The sequence below is a fragment of the Bos taurus genome, chromosome X, assembly GCF_002263795.3.
Source record: "Bos taurus isolate L1 Dominette 01449 registration number 42190680 breed Hereford chromosome X, ARS-UCD2.0, whole genome shotgun sequence".
Lineage (NCBI taxonomy): Eukaryota > Metazoa > Chordata > Mammalia > Artiodactyla > Bovidae > Bos > Bos taurus.
Genome location: NC_037357.1, coordinates 17710282 through 17732168, shown reverse-complemented (window position 1 = coordinate 17732168; position 21887 = coordinate 17710282). Strand labels below are relative to the sequence as shown.

Here is a 21887-nt window from a genome sequence, read left to right as displayed (position 1 = left end):
CAATACAAGTGGGATCTATAAGTATTGAAAGGCCCATAATAAAGACAGGATAAAGGTATTCTTAACCTTTTGTAGGTTTTAAAATTTGTTTATTGTTCATGGGGTATGTCCAACTGAATGCAGAGTTCCAAAGAATAGCGAGTAGAGATAACAAAACCTTCTTAAGTGAACAATGCAAAGAAATAGAAGAAAACAATAGAATGGGAAACGTTAGAGATGACTTCAAGAAAATTAGAGCTACCAAGGCAACATTTCATGCAAAGATGGACACAATAAAGGACAGAAATGGTTAGGACCTAACAGAAGCAAAGAGATTAAGAAGAGGTGGCATGAATACATATAAGAACTATACAAAAAAGATGTTAATGACCCAGATAACCACAATGGTGTGATCACTCACCTAAAGCCAAACATCCTGGAGTGTCAAGTCAAGTGGGCCTTAGGAAGAATTATTCCGAACAAAGCTAGTGGAGGTGATGGAATTCCAGCTGAGCTATTTCAAATCTTATAAGATGATAATGCACTCAATATGTCAGCAAATTTGCAAAACTCGGCAGTGGTCACAGGACTGGAAAAGGTCAGTTTTCATTCCAGTCCCAAAGAAAAGGCAATGTCAAAGAATGTTCAAATTACCTACAATTACACTCATTTCACATGCTAGCAGGGTAATGCTCAAAATCCTTCAAGCTAGGCTTCAACAGTATGTGAACCAAGAACTTCCAGATGTACAGGCTGGATTTAGAAAAGGCAGAGGAGCCAGAGAAATTGCCAACATCTGTTGGATCATAGAGAAAGCAAGGGAATTCCAGAAGAGCTTCTACTTCTGCTCCATTGACCACTTTAAAGCCTTTGTGTGGATCACAGCAGACTGTGGGAAATTCTTAAAGAGATGGGAATACCAGACCACCTTACCTGCCTCCTAAGAAACCTGTATGCGGGTCAAGAAGCAACAGTTAGAACCGGACATGGAATAACTGACTTGATTTTGAACCAGGAAATTGGGAAAGGAGTACAATTTACATGGGTGTATCTTGTCACCCTGCTTATTTAACTTACATGCAGAGTGCATCATGCTAAATACCAGTCTGGATGAAGCACAGGCTGGAATCAAGATTGCTGGAAGAAATATCAACCTCAGATATGCAGTTGACACCACCCTTATGGCAGAAAGTGAAGAGGAACTAAAGAGTCTCTTGATGAAAGTGAAAGAGGACAGTTAAAAAGCTGACTTAAAACTCAACATTTAAAAAACTAACTCCTATAGCTGATTCATGTTGAAGTTTGACAAAGCAACAAAATTCTGTAAAGCAATTACATTTCAATTGAAAAATAAATAAATTAAAAACTAAGATCATTGCATCCTGTCCCATCACTTCATGGCAAATAGATGGGGAAAGTGGAAACAGTGACAGATTTTATTTTCTTGGTCTCCAAAATCACTGCAGATGGTGACTGCAGCCATGAAATTAAAAGATGCTTGCTCCTTGGAAGAAAAGCTATGACAAACCTTGACAGCATATTAAAAAGCAGAGACATGGCTTTGCTGACAAAGGTATGGGTAGTCAAAGCTATGGTTTTTCCAGTAGTCATGTATAGATATGAAAGTTGGGCCATAAAGAACGTTGAGCACTGAAGAATTGATGCTTTCAAACTGGTGCGGGAGAAGACTCTTTGAGAGTCTCTTTGACTGCAAGGAGGTAAAACCAGTCAGTCCTAAATGAAATCAGTCTTGAATATTCATTGGAAGGACTGATGCTGAAGCTGAAGCTCCAATACTGTGGCCACCTGATGTGAAGAGCTGATTCATTGCAAAAGACCCTGATGCTGTGAAAGACTGAAGGCAGGAGGAGAAGGGGACAACAGAGGATGGGATGGTTGGATGGCATCACCGACTCAATGGACGTGAGTTTGAGCCAACTCTGGGAGATGGTAAAGGGCAGGGAAACCTGGCATGGTACAGTCCATGGGGTCGCAAAGAGTTGGACATGACTTAGTGACTGAAGACCAACAAATTTGTTTAAAAGGTGATTAGGGAAGGACTTTAGATACACATATTCAAAGAAAGGCAATGCCAAAGAATGCTCAAACTACTGCATAATTGCACTCATCGCACACACTAGTAAAGTGGTGCTCAAAATTCTCCAAGCCAGGCTTCAGCAAATACATAAACCGTGAACTTCCAGAGGTTCAAGCTGGTTTTAGGAAAGGCAGAGGAACCAGAGATAAAATTGCCAACATCCGTTGGATCATAGAAAAAGCAAGAGAGTTCCAGAAAAACATCTATTTCTGCTTTATTGACTATGCCAAAGCCTTTGACTGTGTGGATCACAATAAACTGTGGAAAATTCTGAAAGAGATGGGAATACCAGACCACCTGACCTGCCTCTTGAGAAACCTGTATACAGGTCAGGAAGCAACACTTAGAACTGGACAAGGAACAACAGACTGGTTCCAAATCGGAAAAGGAGTACGTCAAGGCTGTATATTGTCACCCTGCTTATTTAACTTATATGCAGAGTACATCATGAGAAACACTGGTCTGGAAGAAGCACAAGCTGAAATCAAGATTGCCAGGAGAAATATCAATAACCTCAGATATGCAGATGACACCACCCTTATGGCAGAACGTGAAGAGGAACTGAAAAGCCTCTTGATGAAAGTGAAAGAGGAGAGTGAAAAAGTTGGCTTAAAGCTCAACATTCAGAAAACGAAGATCATGGCATCTGGTCCCATCACTTCATGGGAAATAGATGGGGAAACAGTGGAAACAGTGTCAGACTTTATTTTTCTGGGCTCCAAAATCACTGCAGATGGTGATTGCAGCCATGAAATTAAAAGACACTTACTCCTTGGAAGGAAAGTTATGACCAACCTAGATAGCATATTCAAAAGCAGAGACATTACTTTGCCAACAAAGGTCCATCTAGTCAAGGCTATGGTTTTCCCAGTGGTCATGTATGGATGTGAGAGTTGGACTGTGAAGAAGGCTGAGCACTGAAGAATTGATGCTTTTGAACTGTGGTGTTGGAGAAGACTCTTGAGAGTCCCTTGGACTGCAAGGAGATCCAACCAGTCCATTCTGAAGGAGATCAGCCCTGGGTGTTCACTGGAAGGACTGATGTTGAAGCTGAAACTCCAGTACTTTGGCCACCTCATGCGAAGAGTTGACTCATTGGAAAAGACCCTGATTCTGGGAGGAACTGGGGGCAGGAGGAGAACGGGACAACAGAGGATGAGATGGCTGGATGCATCACCGACTTGATGGACATGAGTTTGGGTGAACTCTGGGAGTTGGTGATGGAGAGGGAGGCCTGGCGTGCTGGGATTCATGGGGTTGCAAAGAGTCGGACACGACTGAGCAACTGAACTGACTGATTCATATATATGTTTATGTGTGTGTATGCACACAGGCATGTATTTATACATATGTGTATTTCTAAATTTAGACTAGCAGACCATGAAGTCATTCTCAGCAAAGTTCAGAGCCTGTCTATGTAAATGACGGCTCAGCTTGAGACATTTTGTTGGACCTAGGGAACTGTTTTAGCAGAAGATGGATATTATCTTAGGCTATCTGGGGAAGGGAAAATGGGAGCAGCTGTGGAAAAATTTGAGTTATCTAGTGGGAGCCAGATTAGAAATAAGGTTGTCAGGGGTTGGATAGGCCTCCCTCCACCAGGTATCCTGCTTCAGAGCAAGACATCTTCCCATTCAACCCAGCTTCTTCGTTGTCCCCAGCCTGTTTGCACAATTAGTGCAAGGTCGGTCACATGATGAGGTAATGGCAGATGGAGACAGTAATTCTCTGTAGGCAAAGACTTGGTGTGCAACTTTGCTCTTGTTTAGGGGCAGAGTTGGTGAGCACAATTTAGGTTTTGTAAATGCTTGCTGACTTGTACCCCACAGGCAACTCCTTGTTAATTAAATTGCCAGCTAAGCCACAAAAAGTTGTTTCAAATATCTAGTGGTCATTTAAATGGAAATCAAGCAAAATTATGTCTTTCATTCTAGGGACAAAAAAGGATGATGCATCTAAACACATCCAAAGGTATTAAAAAGCACATTTCTAAAGAGCAAGTCCAAGGTCCAGTATCTTTCAGGAGCAGAAATAGACAAATTCAAGCAGGGTTTAAGGGCCATATCACTCAGTAGCACCTATGAACAGTTTTAGTCAAGGTCCACATTTAAATGGTTGTTAGTCAGGTCAAGCTATAGATTAGGAAAGGTGGTAGATGAAATCAACTCAGGGTCTGGCACCAGTTACAAAAGGAAGCAGGTCATTGGGTTGTGTTTATAGAGGAAAGAGAATGGATTGTAAGATTGTTATCGCTGGAATCATGGTAGGGGAGGGGATACCCTCATTTGAAGCCTGGGCCCCCAGACTAAAGGAGCCCAGAGTGCTTTAAGGACTCACATTTAATTGGCCATACATTCCACAGGAAGAAGCCCTGCCTCTGGCTACATCCCTTTGCCTTGAAGAAAGGAAAAGGAGGGGAGGGGTGGGGGAGAGCCCTCTGGCATCCTGGGAAGACGTTTCTAAAGCATCTCCAGATTTTCTAGCCTGGTTTCAGGCTTTATACTGAACACTGGCAGATATTTACACACCCTGGTTAACAACTTGGTGAAGAGTTTCTTTTACTGTTGCATCAGTAAGCAGTGGCATATGGAGTTTATACGATCCGGGTTGTTTGGAGCCAGATGATCTCCTAGCCCCTTCGATGTAAATGTTTTATACTGCTTTACGGTTTGCAGCAGTACTGTCCCTGACCCTAGAGGGAGGGAAAAAAAGAACTAAATTCTTCACTTTGAGAATCCAGGTAACAAAGTGAAAAATAGAAGTACAGTTTCACATGTATAATATCATATGTGAAACGAATCGCCAGTCCAGGTTTGATGCATGATAACAGGGTGCCTGGGGCTGGTGCACTGGGATGACCCAGAGGGATGGCACGGGGAGGGAGGTGGGAGGCGGGTTCAGGATGGGGAACACGTGTACACCCGTGGTTGATTCATGATGATGTATGGCAAAACCAATACAATGTATAGCCTCCAATTAAAATAAATAAATTTATATTAAAAAATTTTTTTTTAAAGTTAAATTGCTTAAAAAAAAAAGAAGTACAGTTTCATTAGCTAGAGGTCTTGGGTGTAGTTCACCCTGTTGAATCATACATGATGATCAACATGAATACAAGCAGCTAAGTAGTTTTCATTAGGATCCAATTAGTAGGTGATTTGGTTGCTAAATGTGTTTGCTAATTCATTAACAATTAGGTAAATTAAATTTAATGGAAATGATTTAAATTTGAAAATAAAATGCTGTACATATTAATTTTCACTTTATAGATTAAAATCCATTTGCTGCCTCCCCCATCCCCTTCCTCCCTCTCTCTCTTTTTAAATCGTACACAGCACACAGGCAATTAGAGCACACAGGGTAGATTGTTTTTCTCATTTAAAGTATCTCTTCGCTCTGGAAATCAGTCCTCCAGTGGAGCATGTCTGTCTCTGGTTGAGTGTCAGCAACAAATGGTGCATGTGCACATAATACTGATGGGGATTGTTGGTGCAAGTGAGAGCAGGAAAAGCCCTTTGCAATACTGGGAGGGATTCTGGAAGGTATTTTAGAATTTGAAGGGGCTTAAGGCTTGATTCCGCTGCTGATATTGAATTGCAGCATGACCAAATGATTAACAAACTTGTCTTTCTTGAAATATCTCAGGGCAGAGAGGTTCTCAAATGATTGCAAATTGGTTAATGACTTTAAAAAGCATGTTTCTGGCTGTAAATATGTAACTTTGCTGGGTTTTCCTGAACAGTTGAGTATGTTTAGGAGGTAGCAATATAAATCAAGATATACCGAACTAGAAAGGTTATGTTACTTTTTTGTTAAATCTCAGAAAAAGCTCTTCAGTTCAGGATGATTCTTTGAAGACTGGTATCTCGATTTATTTTAAATAAGTTCATTTCAGCTTTACTATCAGTGATTATAAAAGTTGCAGTGCATTTCCTATTGTAACGTTTTGGGTTGTTTTCATTGTCTTTCTGATTTTTTCCTGGTCTTTGAATAGGACAATAGTTGAATTGACAACTTCCTGGAAAAACAACCAGTCTTTTCTCACAGGGGATCATATTATGTAATTTTTCCTTGTTGTCAAATAGAAGATTGAACTATCAAAGCTAAACAGGTAGGCAAGGCAGACTTTAATGTGGATTGGTCTTTTCATTTTTAAATATCGTATTCAAATAGGATGGTTGTTATTGTGTGTATCTGAAAGCAGTAAGATGCTGAAGGCCTTTGTTCTTTGGACTTCCCTGGTGGCTCAGTTGGTAAAGAATCTGCCTGTAATGTAGGAGACCCAGGTTTTATCCCTGGGCCTGGAAGATCCACTGGAGAAGGAAATGGCAACCCACTGCAGTATCCTTGCCTGGAGAATTCCATGGACAGAGGAGCCTGGTGGGCTAAAGTCCATGGGGTTGCAAAGAGTCGGACCTGACTGTGAGACTAACACTTCCACTTTTCACTTTCACTTTGATCTTTACTATGGAACAGTGTGAGGAGAATGTGTGACCCAGTATGGTTGGTGACTTGCCAGGGTAGGTTCACATTTCTGAGAAACTGGCTGTGATTGTACAGTTAACATCAGTATTTTGCTTTCAACTCATGTTAATAGGTTGTTGAAAGTTCAAGTGAACATTGTTGAGGTTGAGTGAGTGAAAAAATATTTAATGGGGTCTGTTAAGTATAAGAGGAGATCATTCATTGCTGGCTTCCATCAGGATATCTAATTTCTCCTTGAGGATCTGACCTGATTTTTTGTCATATGAGGGTCAGATTACTATTTACCTCAAAGTCAGCTACTGTGCTCATAAAAGTTGTGTTTATTTTCTCTCTCAGATATGTGGCCATAAATATTGGGTTAGAAGCATCATTGGATTTTTGTCCTGCTTTTACAGTGCCTTCTCTTAGTGAACTTGTCCTGTTTTCTCCCTTTTACATTCAGTTTTATGGGATTCTATAGAAAAATCTTCATAATATGAAATGGATGATGACTTTTATCTTTTTAAAGAGTTTAAGCTATGAAAAAGAGGAGAATCTTGGAGTTAAGCAAGATAGTGATAGTTGGTTCAAAAAATAATGAGGATTCAAGTAAGGATTGCATTCTTATTTTTTTTTAAATATAGATCTATTCATTGGATTGTCCTTATTGTTTCCATTCATTAACCTTGTCAAGTGATCATTTGACTGATAGACCTCTCAATATCACCAATTTTTGAATTTTCAATTAGATGTTACAGAGATAACCACTGAGTTGTTTGACTTTGCATTTGAAGTGTACTTCTTAGAAGCTTGCATCCTGTATATAGATAGACTAAATCTTTAAAAAGCCATAGATGGAAATTTGGGTAATTTTCTTATCTCTCAGGATGGATGAGGGAACAGGGAGACAAAGCACTTAATCCTATGCAGATAGTTCACTGATGTCTCAGTTTTAAAATGTCTCCCTGGATGTGCCATGGCCCTTTCTCTTTGAGGCTTATTCAGTCCAATAAAGCACAGCTGTCAAGTGAACACGTTTAAAAATTCTGTCATTTATACCTCCAATTTCTATATTTGTCTTGTATCCTCCCATTTCCCTATATTTTCCAAAATATTCGAGTTTTGTATAGTTTTCTAGGATTGCTGTCTTATCTAGCAGTTTATAGGTTCTAAGTTTGTCTTCTGGACTGGAGGCCTTGCCAGTGATGAAGATAGATAAATGTATTGTATCCTCATTTGTCATGCTAAAGAGGACACTTCTTCACTTGACTCCTGCAGTCATGTGGACATTTTTGCTGTGTATCTAACTGGACAGAGTAGTGGAATATATTTTCTTACCTTAGAAAACAAAAATGTTGTATAGCTAAAATAACTCTAAGGAGTTTTCAACAGCTTCTGATCCATGTTATCAGGTACCATATGTAGAACGAAAAGAAAAGGTAAGAAGCACATTTAAGGTGTGGAAAGTCAAGCAAGGCCACAGAAGGAACTTTCTCAATACAGTTCTTTTCAGAAACACTTTTTTTAGTTGAATTATTTTTGTCTGTTGACAGTGAGGATTTGAATTTCCCTAACAATAATGTGAAGTGAAGTCGCTCAGTCGTGTCCGACTCTTTGCGATCCCATGGACTGTAGTCTACCAGGCTTCTCTGTCCATGGGATTTTCCAGGCAAGAGTACTGAGTGGGTTGCCATTTCTTTCTCCAGGGGATCTTCCTGACCCAAGGATCGAACCCAGGTCTCCTGCATTGCAGGCAGACGCTTTACCCTCTGACCCACCAGGGAAGCCCCTCTAACAATAATAATATGATCTTATTTTTGTAATGGGCTTCCCAGCTGGTGCTTGTGGTAAAGAACCTGCCTGCCAATTCAGGAGACAGTATGGCAAAAACCACTACGATATTGTAAAGTAATTCGCCTCCAATTAAAGTAAATTTTTAAAAAAAGAAAAAGAGATATGGGTTTTATCCTTGGATGGGGAATATCCCCTGGAGGAGGGCATGTCAACCCACTGCAGTATTCTTGCCTGGGGTATTCCATGGACAGAGGAGCCTGACTGGCTACAGTCCATGGGGTCACAAAGAGTCCAACACAACTTAAGCAATGTATTATTCTTGTAATATTATCTTAGCGTTTACAAATATACTTTCACAAATATTTAATACCACCATCCAAAATAGCAGTAGACAGGCAATATTACTTAAAATTCATTTTCAGATTATAAATACAATGCATGGTTTTTAAAGAAGATTTGAAAATGCTGAGTATAAAAAGACAATAAAAGTCATCCATAATTCCTTCTAAAGATAACAATGAGTCAATAGCTCGTGTTTTGGCTTATTTCACTGCAGTCTTTCTCCTTTGCATATGTTGTGTTTGTATCGTTATTTGCATTAGGTTTTATGTACTGCTTGGAAACCCACTTTTCTGCTGTGTGTTTATTGTGAACCTGCTAGTTCATTAAGTATTCTTCTCAATACTGCAGTTTCCACTGTATGGATTTATCCCAATTTATTTGGACTTCATCATCTGTTTAGATTGTTTCTGACTTTTTCAACAAGAATTCATGCTGTGATTAACATTCTGGTACCTAAATATTTGGGTGCATTTCTAGTTATTTTATCAGGATAAAATCTTGAAATTTCAGGATTCCTGAGTTAAAAAACATGTATGAAGATATAAAATTCTTTGATGTATTTTCCAAGTTACACTTTGAAAAGTTGTTTTCGTTTAGTCCCATCCGCAGTGTGTAAGGAAAGAACAATTGATATTATCCCAAAAGCTCGGGTCTAGAGAGACTCAAGACTTGCCCAGGGTCATATGACTAATATCACTTGTCCTTTGGTTTTCTGGCAGTTCTACAGTTTTTCCACTCCACCACTGCTGTTGTAAAGTTAGTGACAGATCTATAGTAATTTAAGTGTGCAGTTTGTGCAGGGAAACCTCATCCAGCCATGGCTTTAAAATAAATTTAGTTCTATTATTATTTACAAACTTTAACGTGTTTGGAATTTGATAAATAATGAGAACTAAACATGAATGCGTGGGTCTCTTCTCAAAGGCATTCTTTTAAATTTGCAATATGTTTTCTGACTTACACCTAAAATATCCACTATAGAGATTATGCTTAACTGAGAAATGATAGCCTAAAGTGATTTTGTTGTTCTTTTCTTGGTCACAAAGAGGTGGTTTAAAGTACTATTCTTTATTAAGTAACAGTTTTTCCAGTTCAGCATCAAGACATTGAAAAGATTACTTCTGTCAAGATTGCATATTCTCTCAAACCATAATAAGTAACCCTTAACATCTACAAAATGAACTGAAACTTTTGTTGACTCTCGTTTTTGGAAAAAGAAGGAAAAAAAAAAAAAAACCACATAATTTTTATGTGTTTTTTATGTCAGGACTTCAGAATGAGATGGAATATAGCAATTAAAGATGGTTTCCTTAATTGGAATAGAACCAAACCAAATGTGGGAAGTAAAACAAACCTCTGCTCCACCACCACCAAAACAAAAACAAAACAATACTGCCAAAAGGCAAAACCACATTGGTAGCCTTTACTTCTTTCCCGTAGCATACACTCAATTCTTAGAACAGCTCAGCACCATGGCTGTGTGAGGATGGCCCATTCACAAATTCTAGGTCACCAGGGAGCCATATTTGGACTCTGTTGAAGGCCTTTTGCTCTTTGTCTTAGGGAATCAGTGTGATGACATTGTTTTACTTCTGGATTCCAAGGTATTGGAATAGATAGAAGGGACATAAACTGAAACGACAACATTCAGATTCTGAAAGCTGGGGTAAGGCTTTATCTTACTTAAGGCCATGTTCTCTTTAGTATCACCTTACCCTGGGGGCCCTGTGTAAGTGTTTAATAGGTACCATTGCTTCTGAACTTAGTAGTATGTTGTTGGAAGTCTTCTTTTCGTATCATGATACGCCTTTGAGGGGAAAACGTTTTCCAGGTGTTAATAGGATCTGTATTCTGTTGTAGGCCTTGTCATTATTATTTCAAATCATATTATCTTAATGAAATAGGAATCTATGTAATATGAATTTTGTTATGTTTGGCAACAATTAAAGATGCTTGGGAATGGTGCTCATGTTATTCTAATTGCCTAAAATGTGTTAATGTCCCTTACTTCAGTTGTTTTGTATTGGTTGAACAGCTTTCCAGGTAGATGGCAAATCCAGGTAGATGGCTTTAGTAATAAGGATCTAAATAGCCTATTAATATTTCTGAATGTAGCAGTTCTTCAGTGTTTTGGGAGATGACTTGTTTTTTTCAGCTTTATTGAGACATAATTGATATATTGTCTGAGTGTAAGGTCAACAGTGTAATGATTTGATATATGTATATATCATGAAATGATTACCACAATACCATTAGTTAACACATTACTTACCTCACATGGTTATATTATGTGTGTGTATGTGCATGTGGTGAGAACTTTTTGTTAGAATTAATTAATTTATTTGGCATGAACCCCATGGACAGAAGAGCTTGGTGGGCTACAGTCCATGTGGTCACAAAAGGATCAGTCATGACTGAGCAAACAAACACAAAAAGTCTCCAGGTCTTAGCTGCAGCACACGAAATCTTTAGCTGTGGCATGTGGGGTCTAGTTTCCTGACCAGGGATTGAACCCAGGCCCTCTGCATCAGGAGTGCTGAGTCTTACACTTTGGACCACCAGGGAAGTGCTGTGGGGAGAAGTTTTAAAGACTTATTCTCTTTGCAAACACAGCGTTGTTAACTATGGTTACCATGTTGTATATTACATCCCCAGAACTTTTAGTCATGTTATTACTCTTTGAGCATCTTCACCCAAGGAAATGCCGATTTCTCATCAAGGTGTTTACACTGAATTCAGATAGTGATAGTAGTGGAGGTCTCTGTTGCTTAACTGTTATCAGACAACAAGAACTATATTTTGAATATGTGCATCTTCTGAAGTTAAATTCTCAAAATGTCCATGTTACAGTAAGCATCTTGAGACAGATATCAGTTGACAGGTTCAGTCAATTTGCAAGTATTTATTGAGCATCTGCCAAGTGCCAAGTACTGTGCTAGATACTGTGAGGGTGGTATGTCAGATGCAATTTCTACTTTTAAGTGAGGGTTTATAGTCTAGTTAACAAAGAGGTCATGCACATACTATCCCTTTTTGAGCTAAACCTGAATGATGGAGAGGCTATTGATGAAAGGATATGAGAGACTGTGATATGTATTGTATATATAATGGCCTGACCAAAATCTTGGAGCCAGGAAAAATGAGCCTTGTGGGTGCCAAAGTAACTATTTGGGCTGGAATAAATGGTTCCTTAAAGGGAATAGTGTAGTGAAAGAGAAAGTTGAAAAGGCAGGCAAGGGACCGAACACCCTCATTTTCATTTCCCAGCTGTTTTCTAGGGCTATATGCCTAGAGCTCAATAAATATGAATAAATTTTAAAAACTTGTCTAGTTTAAAGCAACACCCAAGGAACAATATCTTGAGTTAATCCGTACAACATGTGGCATTGTAAAATAACCCTTCAGGGTGTCCCACTTGAAACAGCCCCCTTTTTAGTTTCTGCATATATCATGTGGGCCACCCAATGAGACCAGTTGGAAATGAAAGACTTGGATTGGAAAATTTGCCAGAGTGGTTAACATCTCTTTGGATCAAGCTGAGCAGCTGTGTGATTTCAAACTCACTACTTTCTAGTTAAATGATGTAGTATGTATTCCTGGATGTTTGAAAGTAAAAGTTGTTGATCAAATGATCTCATATGTGAGCCCTTCATATGAGACATTCCACTAGCCAGAGGATGGCTCAGAGTCTGTCCTTGACATAGTATCTGTTTTTTTTTTATTATTATTATTCTGTCTTGGCCACTGCCTTCATCTGACATATTTTAAAAGCAAGACCCTAGGAGTTTACCTTTGAAGTCAATATTCTAAAGCAAATTTTCTGATGCATTTAATTAATGGCAGTGAACCAGAAGTATGAGCAATTACAAATGGCAGATGATGAATAACTCATTTATATGAGACTTAGAAAGACTGTTTATATTTACATTTGACTATGGGTGAGTCTGTTTTTGAAATTCACTTTCAAACTAAATAATGAAGTCTTACTATAAAGGTCTGACTTGAGCTGCTGAGAGGCTGGCCTAATTTCCTGCAACTGCTCCATGCTGGCTAAAGAACAAAAACATCGCCTGTTGTCCAACATATTACTTACATAGCATCATTCTCAGTCTAACTGATATGACTACCTGAAAAATTTTACTCTCTGGCTTACAGCTATTTCCTCTTGGTTTGTCCTCAACAAATACGGAAGGGAACAAAATCAGAGGACTTGAAAGTAAGATAGTTGTGTATAGGGAACTGTAGGGAAAGAAATATAAGCATAAAATGGAAGGATTAAGACTCAGCAACATAAGCAAATCTTTATACTTTTATTTGTTAATTTTTGGCTGTGCTGCTCTGAGTCTTCATTGCTCTATGGGCTTTTCTCTAGTTGTCGTGGGCAGGGGCTACTCCCTAGGTGTGGAGTGAGGGCTTCCCATGTGGTGGCTTCTCTTGTTGCACAGCACAAGCTCTAGGGTACGTAGCCTTCAGTAGTTGTGGCATGTGGACTCGTAGTTGTGGCAAATGGGCTTAGTTTATTGGTGGCATGTAGGGTCTTCCTCGGAGAAGGCAATGGCACCCCACTCCAGTACTCTTGCCTGGAAAATCCCATGGACGGAGGAGCCTGGAAGGCTGCAGTCCATGGGGTCGCTGAGGGTCGGACACGACTTGGCGACTTCACTTTCACTTTTCACTTTCATGCATTGGAGAAGGAAATGGCAACCCACTCCAGTGTTCTTGCCTGGAGAATCCCAGGGACGGCGGGGCCTGGTGGGCTGCCGTCTATGGGGTCGCACAGAGTCGGACATGACTGAAGCGACTTAGCAGCAGCAGCAGCAGCAGCAGCAGGGTCTTCCTGGACCAGGGTTTGAACCTGTGTCTCCTGCATTGGCAAGGGGATTATTTACCAATGAGCCCCCAGGGAAGCCAAACAAATCTTTAAAAGGGATGAGATAAAGGAGTTGCGGCAAAACTAAGATAACATGACATTTAATGCTCAAGTAGTTAGTTATTGGTCAAACCAAACAGAAAAAAAGTTTCTCTGAGATTAAAAAAATAGGATTGTTTATGCACTCCCAAAATGCAATTGCAAAAGATTAGGGGCTATAAAACATGGAATAGAAGGATTATAACCGTATTCTAGAAAAACAATTGAGGATAATCATGTTCCTTAATAAGAAGGAAATGTTCATAAAAATGTCATTGTAATTTAATGATTTGTTTTGGGTAGAAATAAGATCCCTAGTAAACCTTGGGAACGCTTCTTAGGTATCATAATTAGAACTGGATCATTTCTGCACTTTCAAGGAGTCTGCTTCTGAAGATCAGGTTCTATTTTGAAATTATGCTCATTCAGTAAACCATTGTGGATTTAAATCTTATGAATGTGTCTTACTCAATTTTGGGGAAACTGTGTAGTTTCAGCCATTAGCTCCTCTTGGTTTGAATAATGTAATGTGTTCTCTATGTTTAAATTGGCTCCTTCCCACCATCACCCATTTTAATCTGTTTTAAGCTTAGCTTTGTTTACTTTTGAAAGTCTTCTTTATCTCTGCTGTATTAGGATTTGGCGAATAAGTTCACTTCACCTCATCAATATCCATTATTATTTGACAGACTGATTATATCCTTTCCTAGCCTCAATCTCTTTTGACTGGAGTGCCTGAGGTCTGTAATCTGCCTTTCTATAGCATCCCCTGAAGATATTAGCTAAATTTCTCAAGCTTTATTCTGTCTTGTCACCAGGGAGCCCAGAATAGTATGTTGCAACCCAGGTGAATAAGCATCTTGCTTATACCCCTGGCGCCATTTTGTTCATTTTAATACTTTGTGGATGGTTTACATCTCAGCAACAGTCTTTGGATTTTTGAGGGGAGAGCATATACAATAGGCCTAGCTAGTATTTTCTGTACTTTGTGTTGGTTGGTGTACCTGGGAACCTGCGGAGTTGTCTGTGATATTTGTTAAATGGCAAAAGAATGCCAAAGGGTAGTGTTTCTGCCTGGCATCATTGTAAAATGCATTAGCCTTGCATTTTACTTTTGTAGTAAACTTCTGGGATGGCAGCCTGCCAGGGCCTATTAACTAAAGTTTAGAAGACTGTGTGGTTGAGGTTCCAGCCGTCTGTTACCTGTACAATTCCTGCCAGTTAGGTGACTGTGACTAGGGCTACTTTATGAGGGTATAAAAACTTCTTAGCAAATTCAGCTTTTTATTATGTACTGCACAATTCCTATTTCAGGAAGACAGTCTATACCAGGAAATATAAGGGAAAGGAAAGACTTTTAAGTGCTCTGTGGGGGCCTTTTAAACATTTTAGCTACTTTGGCAGTTGGCACTGAGTGGGGCGGGGGGCAGTTGTCTTTTAAAAGGGATGATTTTTACATCTGTGATTTGGGGACACACAGTGAGGTGAATGCCCTAGCCATCAGGCAGTTAGGTCAGGCAATTTTCTTCCAACATTGATGCTGTTCCTACCCAAGATTTCCTTATCAATAGTTAAACCCATACAGCAAAATGGAACTGAAGGGAAAAGAGAGGCAGACTTTGCAGCCAGCAGGCAAATGATTAGTTGAAGTAGCCAGGCTCACAGAAGTTCTAAAAACTTAGAAACACCGTCTGTATCCTTTCTTCCTCTCTTCTCATCTCTGTATCCCTCTATCCCCATCCCTCTCAAGGTCACATCAAAAGCCCAGAGCAACACAAGAACAAAGAAAAGACAGTTGGGAGGAAGCAGAAATCATTCTAGTTTTCTCCTCTCCACGTCAACACTGTTGTAGGAATAGTTTTGAGCTCCAGAGAACCATGAATTATATAAATAAAACCAGGAATGTGTCTTTTACTGATGACATTAGATGTTTTAGTGTGATCAGGATACCCACAGAGGCAGTTAGGTAGCCCTACACAGCTAGTTCTTTTTCTGTAAGAAGCTACATTTGCATCCTTTAACATCCCCTTGGCATTTATATACCAAGGAGAATGTCTGACACTCAGAGGAAAAAAAAAATGAGATTCCTGGGTACTTGAAACAGAAAATTGCACTTCTTCTTTCTGTCATGTTTCTTCAGAGTCTTTGGAGAAGGTATTGTATGATGTGCGTGGAGACAGTTAATATAAAAGGTAATCTGTTATCATCTTCCAGTTCTTTGGGTATTAAATGGGGTTGAAACCATTTAAGGGACAATGTCTTGTTTGGCATCCTGTTGCTCCCTTTGGAAGGGACTAAATATGTCGGCCCCATTTTCACTGTTGTATGGATACATCTTTCTCTGTGAGAGAGCACGTTTCTACTTAACGTGTACCATACGGTTGCACTACTTGAGGAGAGTGGACTGCCTCGTTATAGCACCTAATCACTTCTCCATTCCTACTTTATATGTGGTTAAAAGTGTACGATCTCTCACATGAAACTTTTTATTCAAGGCTTTTATGTGTTTACAAGAAAATTCTTCTGGGATTGCCAGTTCGTGGTGATGGTTGTTAATAGTTGCTTGGCATCATCTGTAGGAAAATGATGGCGTATCAAACACAGATTTATTGTTCACCTGCTATGTGAGCCATGCTGTGTAAAGCACTGAGCAGTGTCCCTTGCATTGCACGGATGATGAAGATCTTAACTTGGGAAGTAGCAGAGGAGATAGAGAAAAGCTGGAGATGGGTGTGAGAAATATTGAGGAAAAGGGAACTGGTTAAGACTTGATGAGTGGATGGATAGGGATGAGTGAGAGGAACGAAAGAAAGGTTTTTTACTTTCAGAGCCATTAGTAACTGGGAACTAGCATGCTGATGCCCTGAATAGAAATGGGGAGATCAGTTGAAGCAGTAAGGATTGAGTGGCAGTCATTCCAGGAGAGAAGATGATAACCTTAGTAATGTGTTAAGACAGAGAAGCAGGGCATCATAGGAACTCAGAATATCTTCTGTTTAATATCTTCAATTTTATCTGGTAAAAAGGAATGTTATTTGCTAGAAGTGAAGAGGACAGGATTGGGTTTGGGACTTGGGAAACTTGGAAAGAGTAGAAAATGGGAAAGATTTAGATTGGCTGTCCTGGAAAATGCCAGGTAATCTGCAAGATATCAATAAAAGGCTTGCTTAACATCAACCAGGGCTTAGCTAAAGTTAAGCTTTATCTTGAATGTATGCCATCAACATGGCAAAATTTCAAGATTATCTGGAGAAAGTCATGAAATTAAGAAGAGAAGCAGTGAAAGTAAATGATTTGGGAGTTGGCAAACTGATGTTGGTCACACAGTCATTATTTTGGGGGGACTACCAAGAGCACTGAATATTTGGAAAAGAAAAGTGATCACTTAAATCATACATTTTCCAACCATGCATTCCTTTTGAAATGAATGAATTCAATTGTCCTTCCAAATGTTGCTTGGAAAAAAGAGGATCCCCTCTACTCCCTAACTTATTGCTGTTACAGTGGTGATTGATACATCATCACTAAAAAGAAAAAAAATCAAAGTTGAATTTCCATGTGTGAGAATTCACTGAAGTCGTATGAAATGTAAAATGGTGATTTCTGTAGTTGCCCAGGACTCTTAGAACCAAAAAAACAGTCCCTCTCTTTCCCCACCCTTTGGAAAGTTCAAGTTTCTATTCTGAGCTCATTATTAAAGCAGACTGGGCCATTCAAGCTTGAAATGTGCTTGTGTTGCCATGGTTTGTGTCAATATTCTTCCCATCACGCTTACAGTTGCTTGTGTTCAGTGAACCCCAACAGGTGTGACTTAATGTAGAATGTAAGGAAGAACGCATGAAAACATCTGTTAGTGCTAGATTCTGTGTGCATTTCAAATGAAGTTATAATTGTGACATTTACAATTACTCACACAAGTTAAATTTGCAAGGCATTCCTTCTAAAAGTCATTAGTTCTTCCTAGGCACCATGCATCTGATCTAAGATGACTATTCTTGCACAGAAGCTGTTAAATCTAACTCATATTTTCTGAGATGTAGAGGACTGGCATGTTTCCTTTCAGAGACAACCAGTTTCCTACCATTACATTTCCTCTTCAAGTTTTAAGTGTGTGAAAGAAAAGGATGGTAACAGGGTCGAAGAAAGGTGGGTAGTGCTGAATACCGGAAGAAGCCTTGAGCTCAGTGAAAGGAACTAGGGAAATCAGGCCTAATCCCATCTCCATTCCACTTAGGATCTGTGATAGTTGTTTCTGGAGGCTTTTTAGGTTTCTTAGAACTTCTCTGTGTGTGTTATTAAACCTTGTCTGTTCCCCTATAGTTATTAGCTGTAAAACCCTTTACAAAACCTCAAAAGGGTTTCTGGGCTTAAGTAGATACAGATGGGGAAACTATATAGCTGTGTTCTGCTTGGCAGTGAGCCCAAGAGAAAACCTGAGTCAAAGAATAAGTGCTGGCAGCAGAGGAGGGGCAGGAGGGAGCCAGCACCAAGGGCCTGTTGAAACTGAATGAAGGACGATTCGGAGGGCTCCAAGAGAGGGTGCCCTTTTCAAATGGCTCCTCCTTATGAGGTCCTCTCTTTTTCCTCCAGCTGGAATTCATCTTCCATTACTCTAGACTTCATGTGTATCTCTTTAAAGCAGCAGTCCCCAACCTTTTTGGCACCGGGACCAGTTTCATGGAAGACAATTTTTCCACCAACTGGGGTTGGGGGATGGTTTGGGGATGATTCAAGCACATTATATTTATTGTGTACCTTATTTCTATTATTATTACGTCAGCTCCACCTCAGATCATCAGGCGTTAGATCCTGGAGGCTGGGGACCCCTGCCTTAAAGGCATCTGTTATTTAGTATCTTGCATTTGTTGTTGTTCTTATTTTGTACTTTAACAGCTATTTGTAAACATGTCTTATACCCTGAGCTCCTTGAGGGAGCTCTTTGTCTCTCCCACGGCGTCTGCTCCAGTGACTTGCCCATAGTGACTGTTTAATAAAGTTTGACTGATTGACCAAGTGAATGTGTGCTACAGTATGCCATTTCCCCATAGATTCTGCCAGTATTTTTTGAATGTTGCCACTATGGGAATAGAGGGGATTTTCAAGATGGAGGCCTGCCCTCCAGGACTTGCCTAGCTAGGTAGGAGGACCAGACACCAAAGACTATTCTACCTGTGATTCCTTGGGCTTCATTCAGTTCTGTGCTTGCCGTGACTTGTTCAGGTATTTTTTTCATTTCCCCAGTTGCAGTTTTAGCTAACGTTCTCTTTCCTCTGAACACTATTATCAATTCTCCTTCTGCCATTTATTTTCTGGGCCTGGGAACCTAATAATTCAGCATCTGATTCAGTGAAGACTCATTGCCAAACGTGCCACTGACAGTAACAAACTCCTTCCTGGGAGTTAGTCATTTCAAGTCACAAGAGAATCTTAGCGTTAAATGATATTACTCAGGCACTAAATGCGTAGCCTAGAAGCCTGAGAGAGAATGACGGCTTCTTCCTCTAGTACTTTCAACCCTAGAGGAGCCACTTCCATCTCTTATTTACCTATTCCCTCTTCTAGTTCTGATGATTGACTCAAGAGGTTTGGGGGCTTGATCTCTAAAAAAACATGGAAGTTCTTTGAAAATGACTTTAGTTTTATTGAAGAACATTGAAGTAGCAGGTTAGTCCGGACTTTTTTTTTTTAATCAGGGAAATTCCATTTCCTGTATTTGGTAAGAATATTATGAATGAGTTAACATGTTACTGTAGGTTAAGATAATCTAGAAATGTATCTGGAAAATCTATTTCAATTACCTTCTGGGTGCTTTTAGTGAAAACAATAAATTTCAAAGAATTAGGCGAGTCATAAAAATAAATGTTATGAGGGGATGATGCCTCGTTTTTCACCTTCAGAATTAAACATGCACTGTGGAATTATGCACGGCCAGGGTCACTGCCTTGCTTGTGGGTATTAATCGCTGCCATAGGTAACTTCTGAAGGAGGTGAAGGGAACGTTTCCCATAACACAGAGATTAAAGCATGCAATTTACTGAAAATCTCCTAAATAAATAGCGACCCAATGCTGGATTGTGCATTAAAGGGAATGCTGCTTCATATTTACAATTTGCATATGGATACCCTGTTGAAACTTGCATTTGCATATATAAGGTATTGATTTTGGTTAATGGAACATGAGGTCATTTCTCTTTAGTTTCTTTCAATTTAAGTATCATTTTCTTTCTCTTACGGCTCAGAGAGAGGAAGGCAGAAAAATAGCTTCAGATGATTGTGTCTGGAAATACTACACATATTCGTCTGTTTTTATTTCAATTTTTCATATTTAAATTGCCTGTATTGCTTATTAATCTCTGTAGCTGGCCACTTCTTAAAACTAGAAATTTGCATGACAAGTAATATTTACTTTCCTGAGCTACATTAAGTGGATCTAAAATGCCCTCAGACATCCCTGTAGCATTGTCTCCTAAAATCAGTAAGGCCCAGCATCTCTGGCCCATGTGAAGTGGCTTGGTTGAGTTTTTTTGCCGTACAATTCAGTAAATTGCCTGGCCCTCCTAATTGTGCTGAAGATTTAATGTCAAAATGGTGCCAGGGCTTAATTAGCTTTGGGCTTCAGGTTTTTGTAACTATTATGTTGGTTGCTTACCAATTACCACATGTTAGAAAAGATGAAAAAGGTACTCCATTTTACTGAGACAACAGAATCAGCTGATTTACATCTGCCTATACATTTTCAAGTAAGCAAATTTTATATAGTTTTTTGTTGCAGCAACCAAAACCCAAACTGAGTTCTCCTTCCATGAGTGCTCTTTCCTGTGTGAAATGTTTCTTGTTCTTTCTTCCCTCCTGCTTGATTCAATAACATACACAGCTCATTATAGAGTGGGCACTCCATGGAGAGGATTGCTTGTGACTTTCCAACATGAAATGACAGCATCGATATGCAACTATTTTGTGAAAAAGTGCAAAAGGATTTTGAAACATACCATCTGTAATACTGTAACCTCAATTACATTGTTTTGTTGGCTTATACATAGAAAAATGAGAATGACTCTTATTGCTTCTCAGTACCAAAATCACCCAGTGTAATGTTATCTCTTTAGAATTTATGGTTTCCATGATAGGTTTGAATTTTGAACTTATACAGGGAGAAAACATTAATATTAAAATATCATTTCATTTTGTGGGGGATATGGATAAAAAGACATCCCACAGATAGCTGTAATTGAATTTTATTGAAAGAAGAGAACTTATAAATAGAGCAACAGCTGGATATGTTAAATTAAAAAACAAAACAATACCACATTTAAAGTACTTATGTCTAAGAGTATGTTTATTGTGCCCATATCACATTTTCAGTTCAAGAAGATCAAGGACATCCTTTTCCCATTGGCAAGTTATAATCTGTGTAAAACACCAGGTATGTTTCCATAGGCTATATAAATGCAGGGACATTCAGAATGAAAGAAGACCCCAAATCAACACTAGTTATTTTAGTTTCATTTCATTCACAGTTTGAGAGTTGTGTTTCACACTCATATTTGAGTAAGAAACTTCCTGGCTTCATGAATAAAAATGTTCAACAAAAAAGTTAAATCAAATGTTTGGAAATAGCAACACATTTCTCCATAAATTTTCACCAAAACTTTAGAATTGTATTCCCAAGAAGAAATATTTTTAAATTGGGCAACTTAGCCCATCTGTCAGTTACACTTGGGTTCAGAGGAGACAAGGCTGCTGGAGATGTGAGTGTTGCCTGTTCACAGAGATTAGGGATGGGGCTGAACAACGATCAGAGCCAGGTGGAAATGAGAGGCGATGGGAGTTGCAGCTGTTTGTATCTACCAACCATCATGCTATGCCAACAGCTGGAGAACAAATTTGGTATAAATTCCCAGGAGCTACTGTCGGTTAATGCGAGCCTTCCAGGAACACATACCAAATGATAGCCTACTTTCCTAATTCTATTATGGGAAATTTCTTCAGAGTCAATCCCTGTGAAATGGGATCAGGAAAGGTTTTAGCCAAAACCATGAAGTGAGTGCAATTTGGGTTTCCTGCCCTTTAACCTTTTCTTCAACTTTCATCCCTTCTTCTCCTTTCCCCTCCTAAGATGTCCAGTATTTGATGTCTTTAAAATACTACCCCAACTGTCCTTAGCCCTCCCATCCCAAAACCAGCACTGTGCTGCACTTTTTCTAGAAAATAGCCCTGTGATCAAGGTTTTGAATCTATTGCCCTATGTTGTTCTCGCTCTACTTAAAGTTAGCTGGGTATTCCTTTTCTTCCAGACGCTGT

At 39.3% G+C, this 21887-nt stretch overlaps 1 protein-coding gene across 1 annotated transcript in view; it reads left to right on the top strand.

Annotated features, from left to right (window-relative positions):
• GPC3 (glypican 3) overlaps positions 1 to 21887 on the top strand; it is a 463174-nt gene that overhangs the window by 97009 nt on the left and 344278 nt on the right. The window lies entirely within an intron of this gene.